This window comes from Cornus florida, unplaced genomic scaffold, assembly GCF_030987335.1.
Source record: "Cornus florida cultivar Cherokee Brave unplaced genomic scaffold, ASM3098733v1 CherokeeBrave_3.0.0_Hap2_Chr11, whole genome shotgun sequence".
NCBI classification, from domain to species: domain Eukaryota; kingdom Viridiplantae; phylum Streptophyta; class Magnoliopsida; order Cornales; family Cornaceae; genus Cornus; species Cornus florida.
Window position 1 is genome coordinate 117,303,200 of NW_026775581.1, and position 9,112 is coordinate 117,312,311.

A 9,112-nucleotide genomic window follows, 5' to 3' on the forward strand; every position below is an offset into this window, starting at 1 on the left:
AGGCGGCGACACGTTTGGGTTGACATTCAACTTTAATCCGATCTTAACCCAACTTTCAACCCTAACTTAACAAGTTAAAATTAAAATGTCAAATTATATTGAATTAATTTCAGATTAAATTACTATTAAATATAAAAAGTTTTAAAACTTATTACAAATTAATTTTTAGAAGATTAATTCTCATTAACACATACATTAAATTAAAATCTAAATAAATAAATAAAAGTTGAAAAGAAAAGGTGATATAATTTAAATAATATATACAATATCATATATCTAAAATAAATTATATATATATATAATATTAAAATTTGAATTCGGATTAGATTCACGTTTATAGCGCATTAACCCAAATTCGACCCTAATTAAGTTCAGTTTGTGAAAACCTAGTAGCTCGATTAGGTTGGAGTTGGCTCATCCAATTTGCACCACTGATAATCATTGTAAAGTGAATGAATTTATGAAAATTTAAGTAATTGGTTTGAGAAATTTAAGTAATTGGTTTGAGATATAGACAATGCAGAGGCAAACTCAAATCATCTTCAATTTAATGGTGTTTGGTTCCATTTAGTTAGTAAAGTATATTACAATAATATTATAGTACAATTCCAAACTTGTAACACGCTTCACAATATTATTATAATGGGTCAAGGGCAGAAAGCCCCTATAATATACTTTGGGTGGCATTTTCATCCCCTATTTAAAAAAGTATGCTAAAAGCAATCCAATTTTTTAAAAATTATACGAAAACACCCCTCAATCATAAATTTGATATAAAATAATGTTGTAATACCCATTTTGCCATTTTACTATTCCAAAAATGCCCAAGAGGTGTGTATGCTAATAATATATAGGGGTGTTACGTAGACATTAACTATATTTAACCAACTTTTAAGAATTTTCCCTCACATTTTTGAAAATAGCGTATATCTCTCTATATATTTTTGCAAACAATGTATATTTCTCTTAAAAATAAAATTGTTGTCACAATTGTCATATTAATGTAGAGTATATTATATGGAATGAAAATTTCAGTTCCTTTTATAATTATAAAAAAGAAAAATATATATTTCCAATTAAATTTTCATATAGTTATTAGTTTTTATTTAATATATAATTAAAAAAATTAATTAAAGATACTTATTCATTATATATAAACAATATAAATTTATTTTTTTTAATTTTTGAATTTGTAATAATTTTTTACAAATACATATATATATATATATATATATATATATATAATTTCTTTGCATAACAACAAATTGGTATTCAATCTTTATTAAAAAAATAAATAAATAAACAAATGGGTGTTCAATCACCTATCGTCATCATACTATTCAAATCACGATAAAACTACATTTTCAATTAAATCTAACCGTTAAGATCAAGAGATTCAAAACAATAATAGTTTATAAAGTGCAGAAAACATCCCTATAATATGTTTATAGTGCGTATCACACCCTTCATTTACTAAATGACCATTTTCATCATTTCATAAAATGTTGCATTTTTACATAATATATAAAATGTGTATATAAGGGTAATTTAGTCAAATTATAACTTAAATGTCTGAAGAGGGATCTATATGCAACAGATTAAAACTTTAAGAATATTTTCTGAACATAAAGAATATACTAAGCACGATAAATATACTATAGGAGTATTTTCTACACTTGACCGTATTATAATTTACTTCACTAACTGAATCCACCACAGGTAGATTAGGGTTGTGTTTGGGGAGGCTTCTTGATGCAAAAAGTCCTTTGATTATAAAGGGCTTACAAGAATGACTTTGCAAAAACAAATTTGAGAATAAAAAATTGTTTGGCTAGCATCATGTCGAAAAGTGCTTTTATCATGATATATGTTTGGTAACCATGTGTCCAAAAGTCCTTCTACTATTAAATAATTACAAATTTATAATAATAACCTTACATAATATTTACATATGTTGCATCAAACACAATTATTGAATCATATTAGCACCAGTGTTTTGTCATCCGAAAAACCACATAGAGTATTGCCATTAAAATTTTCTAACATATTCTAATAATATTCTGTAATAGTAAAAATATGCATGATAAACAAGCCATTTTTCCCAAAAACAAAATTCATGCAACAAACTTCAAACAAAAAAAAAAAAAAACTTTGGTAAATTATATACAACTTCATTTCACATATTCATACATAGAAAAATAATTACTTGACTTTTGGGTTGGAACTAATGGTGAGTAAACTAGTTGTTCTTCGAATCTCCCCCCTCTTTATTTGATGAGCATCATAAGTGGTGAAGAATACAATGATCATCAATCTTACACCCATAACAAACCAAGGAATCTTTATTTACATCCATAACAAGTCCAGGAAACCTTACATCCATATGGACTTGCTGTGCAAAGTGCTCTGTACTTGGATATGTTTCCAATTAAATCAAAAGGGAGGAGAAACTCTATTCACTTTTCTTTATCAATTTGAATTCATATTACATGCTATTACATTCAAGTAAGAAATAAGAAGAAGAGAAACGGAAACTGTCATTTAAGCAATGTCGCTAAGTCATAGAATTTCTAAGTTATGTTGTTGCATTGAGTTATATTGACAAGGAGCTAAAAAGCTTAAGATCATTTGATCTTTAGTTTAATTGACATGTTATTGTTTTGTTCGAATCATCTAAATTGCATGAAAACAACAAAGAGTACATCCACAAATTGAATAGACAAGCAGAACATCATAGATGGAAAAAAGAAAAAGAAAAAAGAAGTTAGGAATATGATATGAAAGGAACATATTAAACAACAATATTCATATCATGCATCGGCATAAAGAGTAGGAATTGCAAAGCCAATCAATAAAAAAAGAAAATTGATAAATACAATGCCAATTTCAATATAATCTCACAAAAATATCCTATGCCATGTCACGCATCCCCATAGTTGTAATTTGATTTTCTTTTATTTTTATTTTAAACTCAAGTCCAAACATCTACTCTACCTTAGAGCAGTATATTAACCAGCAGCCTTCCATAATGCATATGAGACAACATTGAGTTACAAAAATAATTTGACTTCAAATTAGAAATACATGAGCTTGTTAATTGTTCCAATTTTTTTTTTTAATCAATTGAAAAATCCATCTTTTAACCACGAGTCTAACTGTTACTATCATTTTTCATGAGCTCACAGGTCGAGTAAAATTGACCGCAGAACTCATTTTTATTACTTATCATATAACACTATTTGAAGTACTTTAGTAAATCATGGTAAGACATTTTTTAAGTATTCTTTTATTTTTAATTTTATTTTTAGAGGAAGTAATCTTTTAGATAAATATTAAAGTTTTCATTGAATTGTGTACTCCTCATCCCCAACAAACTATACTATTTTGCTAATGCATTCTAATTCATTAATTTATTTTCAACTGAAACCTCTGAAAAATAATGACATGTCTGTCACCAGTAAGTACTAAACTTGTGCCACTCGCATCTTGATGAATAAAATTTGTTTATATTTTTCCTTAGCATTGCCTATAAAGAAGTTCCAAACAATCAAATAAAGGAGTTGGTTGTTAATTATACATCAATGTAACTCAAACATAAGATTTTCAAACAGTGATTAAACCCAAATGAACACTGCAAATGACAGGCTGACATGATTGTCTTTATGTTTTATCAATTGTCATAGCATCTTTACCTACCAAAAATTAAAAAAGTTTGTCATAACATCTTCAATCAAACCATTTCCAATAATAACCTACTGCAACTACATGCACAACATAAAAGAATAAAGGGTTTTTATAATGGAAGAATATCAGTTAATTCTTTTGAGGTTAGGCCTAATTACAGGTAATATTCTTACCATTTTAAAAACTATAAAAGTCTCTCCTCAGTGCGACCGAAGTTAGATTCCGATGGAAATATGTGTTAAATAACTAAAATATCCTTTATTATTATATTAATATGATAGGATAGAAAATGGATTTTTTTTTATAATTATTTTATTGCCATTCATAGAAATTTGATGACAGTTAAACGGGTGGGACTTCTTTATTACTTTCTCTCTAAACCTTCCGTGCACCAACACATTTCCTTCGGCCACCACCACCATCTTCTCCGGCGAGCAACCATATTCAAGTATATATGTTTCGCTTTTTTATCTTTTGTCCGTGTTTTGCTTTTCTATCTTTTGTCCGCCGGTGCTACCACTTCTTCGGGCTAGAACTAGGGGGAAAAAATCAGAGCCGTTGAATTATTCCATTTTTAAAGGACGATCGTGGAATTTGAATTGAAAAATAATATTAACTGACAAATTATAATTAAGTTAAACATATATGACATCAATAAATTCAGTGGGAAACCATTAGTTCGGCCCTGAGACTTCCAAAATTTTGAAAGGCCCAAACTTTCAAATGCAAAGCCCTTTATACATAAGGTTTCACGTGCCAAAAATTTATAAGAGTGCAAAATTTTCATTAAAATAAAACGATAAATACAAAATATATTAATTTTGAAAACACACAAAACAAAACCAGATCTTGATGCTTTATAAAGAGTACGATCCATTTTTCATTAAAAAATTAAAAAAAATATTCAACACAACTTAATCAAAAAATCAAAATTCAACTTCATATCAAAATTAATGTGACTAACTTGCATTTTGAGTTTACAAAATTGTCAATTAAAATGTTCCAATTAGGTTTCTCCAACATATTGTCGACCGTAGATAAGATTTGATAAACTTTAACTTTGAAAAGTTTCCCTTAACAAATGCAAGTGTAACTTTGATAGTCAATAATACACTGTATACAATCCAATAATATGTTAATTGGCTTTTTTATTTCTCTTTGCATAGGTTCTCCTAAGACTTGATGAGTTGATTATACACATGAGTTAAACTCTTGGTTATTTAGACTGGGTTCAATGGAGTCGGTCATGTATGCACAGGAGCAAAAAAATTAATAAAATAAATAATTTTTTGAATTTATATATATATATATTTTGTATGGGAGGGAATATTAACAAATTATTGTTACCATAAAAATTACTATATTATATATATATATAAATTTATATTATAAATACGTGTATTTATCTTCACAATTTTTTTTTCTAAAGTTATTTATCATCATAAATTTACCTGATATATAAACGTGTATTGTTTTTCAATTATAAAAATGATGATCACAAACACACACACACATATATTATATTTGTATTATAGTCCTAAATTTAGGGCCTCCAATTTCCCCTAAGCAAATCACTTTGCCCGAGGGCCGCCCTTCCAGCAAAAAAATAAATAAATAAATCCAAGATATTGAGTACAAGAAACACAAAATCTTAAAATAATTTATTCACAAAATATATATATATATAAATTGATATTATAAATATGTGTATTTATCTTCACAATTTTTTTTTCTAAAGTTATTTATCATCATAAATTTACCTGATATATAAACGTGTATTGTTTTTTAATTATAAAAATGATGATCACAAACACACACACACACATATATTATATTTGTATTATAGTCCTAAATTTAGGGCCTCCAATTTCCCCTGAGCAAATCACCTTGCCCGAGGGCTGCCCTTCCAGCAAAAAAATAAATAAATAAATCCAAGATATTGAGTACAAGAAACACAAAATCTTAAAATAATTTATTCAGTGATACCTGCCATACGTAATATGCTCTTTTCTGATTCTGAACCCAACTACATGTTCATACTTATTACAAAACGTATGAGTGCAGAGCAGAGATGAATAGGCTGGCACACGGGATTACAAGTTTTTAATAAGAGTGATACTTAAGACACTATGATACCAATTTGGAATTATAGACTGAGATTTAATTTAATTTAGTTTAGCTTTAAAAAAATAATTATTATTATTATATAGATATAAGATTGTAATTATGTGAACATGATTTTTTACTTGTTATATTACAAATTTATAAACTTGTTTGCTTCTATCTTAGAAATCTTAAACGGACACACACACACACACACACACACACACACACATATATAATGCTATTTTTAATTTGAGATTTTATCTTAAATTATGTGGTTACTTTATTTGTCTAACTTATTTAGCTATTTGTGTATTTTAAAAGTAATTTTTTAATATAAGAAAGATCTTAATATAGAAAAGAGAAAAAAAATAGCAAAACTTATAATTATGGAATTCATCAAACCCTAATATAACTTAATAACCTGAATTCAATCTTGCTAGTATATATCTTCGTTTGGAAGATCTTTTTTTAATTATTAAATCTTTAAATAATTAAAATTAAAATTTATACCATGAATGAGTGATCTCTATATGGTGAATAAGAACCTTAATTTAAGAACTTTTTATAATTGTATTTTGATATGATATTTTCTATTAAATCTTTAAATATGATATTTTTTAATTACGATTAAATTTTAAAGACATAACCAACAAAGATACAGAGTTATTGAAAAGAGTAATGCTATTGCGAAGGTGCTCTCGCAAAAAGTCTACTTTTTAAAGAATTTCACAGAGAGAATAAATTAAGAAAGAATCATTTGTAATAAGGAAATAAATAATCTTTTTTTTCTCTCCACATTCTCTCTTCCTTTTTCTTAATTAAGATTCTCAACCAATCTGTCTCTTTCTTTCTCTTGATTAACCCTCAAAGGACCTGTCTCTTTCTCTCTCATAGTTAACCATTTGTCTTTCTTTTAAAGAGTCTCTCCACCTGTATTCTATCCTTGGTTTCTCTCTCTCCATGCCATCAATCAAGATTGGTGAGGCTTTGTTTTCTTGAAGATTTGATTTTCTCTAAGTTATGAATTTTTGTTATCTCTTGATGAAGAATAAATTACGATGGATACGAAGGAGGGGGGGTGGAGTAGTGTTTTAATTGTTGCATATGTTCTTTGTCCATGGCAGATTTTTGAGGGGCTATCAGGTTTTTCTTCTATTGTTTTCCTTTGTGTTAGGTTGCTGGAGCTACTATTTTTGTACTACTTTTAGTTGTTGTGTTCCTTTGCCAACTATTTTTCCCTTTCAAGGATAAGCTGCTATAAGCTTTTGAGCTCTCAATTCTTTGAGAATTAATGTGAAAAATGGGAAAAAGAATTGTACACAAGTTATCATTATGCAATGAAGAATTATTCTTGAGAGACTAAATAAAAGTAAAGCCAGATAATAAATCAAATTCAGATTGAATATAAACTGATAAAATCATGTATACATTACCAAGGCATTCACACTATAATTACACCACTCCAAGAAAACAATAAGGAGGAGGGAGCATTGAACAAATAGCCTCCAGTAACAAAACAAACATGGGCAAAAGATCTCTCAACTCCAAGTAGGGTTCAAAATGCTCCAACAACGTTTAACATGGAACAATATAAAAACCAACCAGGATATATCCACAAACTATAAGCTTGGTCGCTGGCCTTTAGCAACTTATGATCCTTTAGGATTTAGACTCAATTAATACCACCATTTGTGAGGGGAAAAATGTACCCAACTTTATCCCCATTAACTCTACAAGAAATGCCCTCCTCTAACTGCACCCAAAATACTTGGTGTATTGAAGATTGGATTTTTTGTTTTTCCTAGTCGAAGATTTGATCTTTGATCTGCCTATCTTACCCCAAAGAACCAATACCAACAATTGACTATCAAAACTACATGAGCTTGAATTAATCATGTTCAAACTTGAATTGAAAAATCTTTTCTTAAATCCTTGCCACCCTTCCTTGAAGAGCAATATTATGCAAGCTATTAGCTTTGATAGCATTCTTAGACAATAATTTCCTAAGAAGACAATTAAAACACCGTTCCACCCCCCTCCTTTACATCCATTGTAATTTCTTAATGGAAACGACTCAATTTGTTTAAGGATCTTTCGATTCATAGCTTAGAAAAAAATCAAATCTTCAAGAAAACAAAGCCTCGCCTATTTTCGATAACTGAATTGATGGCTTAGAGAGAGAGAGAGAGAGAGAGAATCTTTGAGGGTTTAACAAAGAGAGAGAAAGAGAGAGCGTGGAAAGAGAAAAAAAAGATTATTTGTTTCTTTATAGCAAATGATTCTTTATTAATTAATTATCTATCCCAAATCCCTAAAAAAAAAAGAATCGTGTAGCTTATAAGCAGGAGCTCTTTATACTTTTTACTTCTCACAATAGCATTACTCTATTGAAAAACATAAAGAGTGCAGAAGAGAATATATATACACACACACATTTATATATATATTGAAAAAGATTAGTAAAGGAAAGTAAATTAACGATAGAGAGATAAAACCTAGTGTAATTATTTATTCTTTCCTCTTCCTTTTTTTTTTTTTTTTTTTTTCAATTAACAATTCGTTTAGTTTAGTTTGTCAAAATATATAGTAAATACAAATGCATAAAAAATTACAATGTAATATGTGTGTGTGTGTGTATATATAGGAAAATGATTCTAAAACAGATTTGTTGCAGTTAATTGGTAGACCTATTTATTTTAATTGATTTATTTATGCAATAAATAAAAGAGTGTGACCCTTCACTTACTTGTATTGTGCATAAATAACTAATCGGTACAAATATCACTACTAGTATACATATATACATATATATATATATATATATATATATAATAGTAAAAAAATAAATACAAAATACCAAAACTATACATCTTTAATTTTATATTAAGAATTACATACCATAATGAACACTCACAAAATAAATTGATTGTATTTATTTTTTAAAAAATAATAGTACATATATAATAAAGAAAATAGAAAGGCTATCTTGAGAGACACACTTATTGTAAAATCTGAAAAGGAACAATAATATTTTACAAAGAACATATATAAAGCTAAAAGCAGAAATTATATTAAAGATTTTAAGTGGGAAACATAATACTCGTATTATCTAAATTACATAGGTCCCATCAAATGAAAGCCCATTGAATTATTAATGATTTAGATTTTGACTTTATTTATTTATTTCTATAAATTCTCATATACTAAATATAGAATTAAAAGAGGGAAAAAAAATTGCAATTGCTAAAGGAGGCGATATTCATGCCCACTTTCCTATATTTGTACTCTAATTTAAAAGGAAATAACTTTTTTAACTTTAACT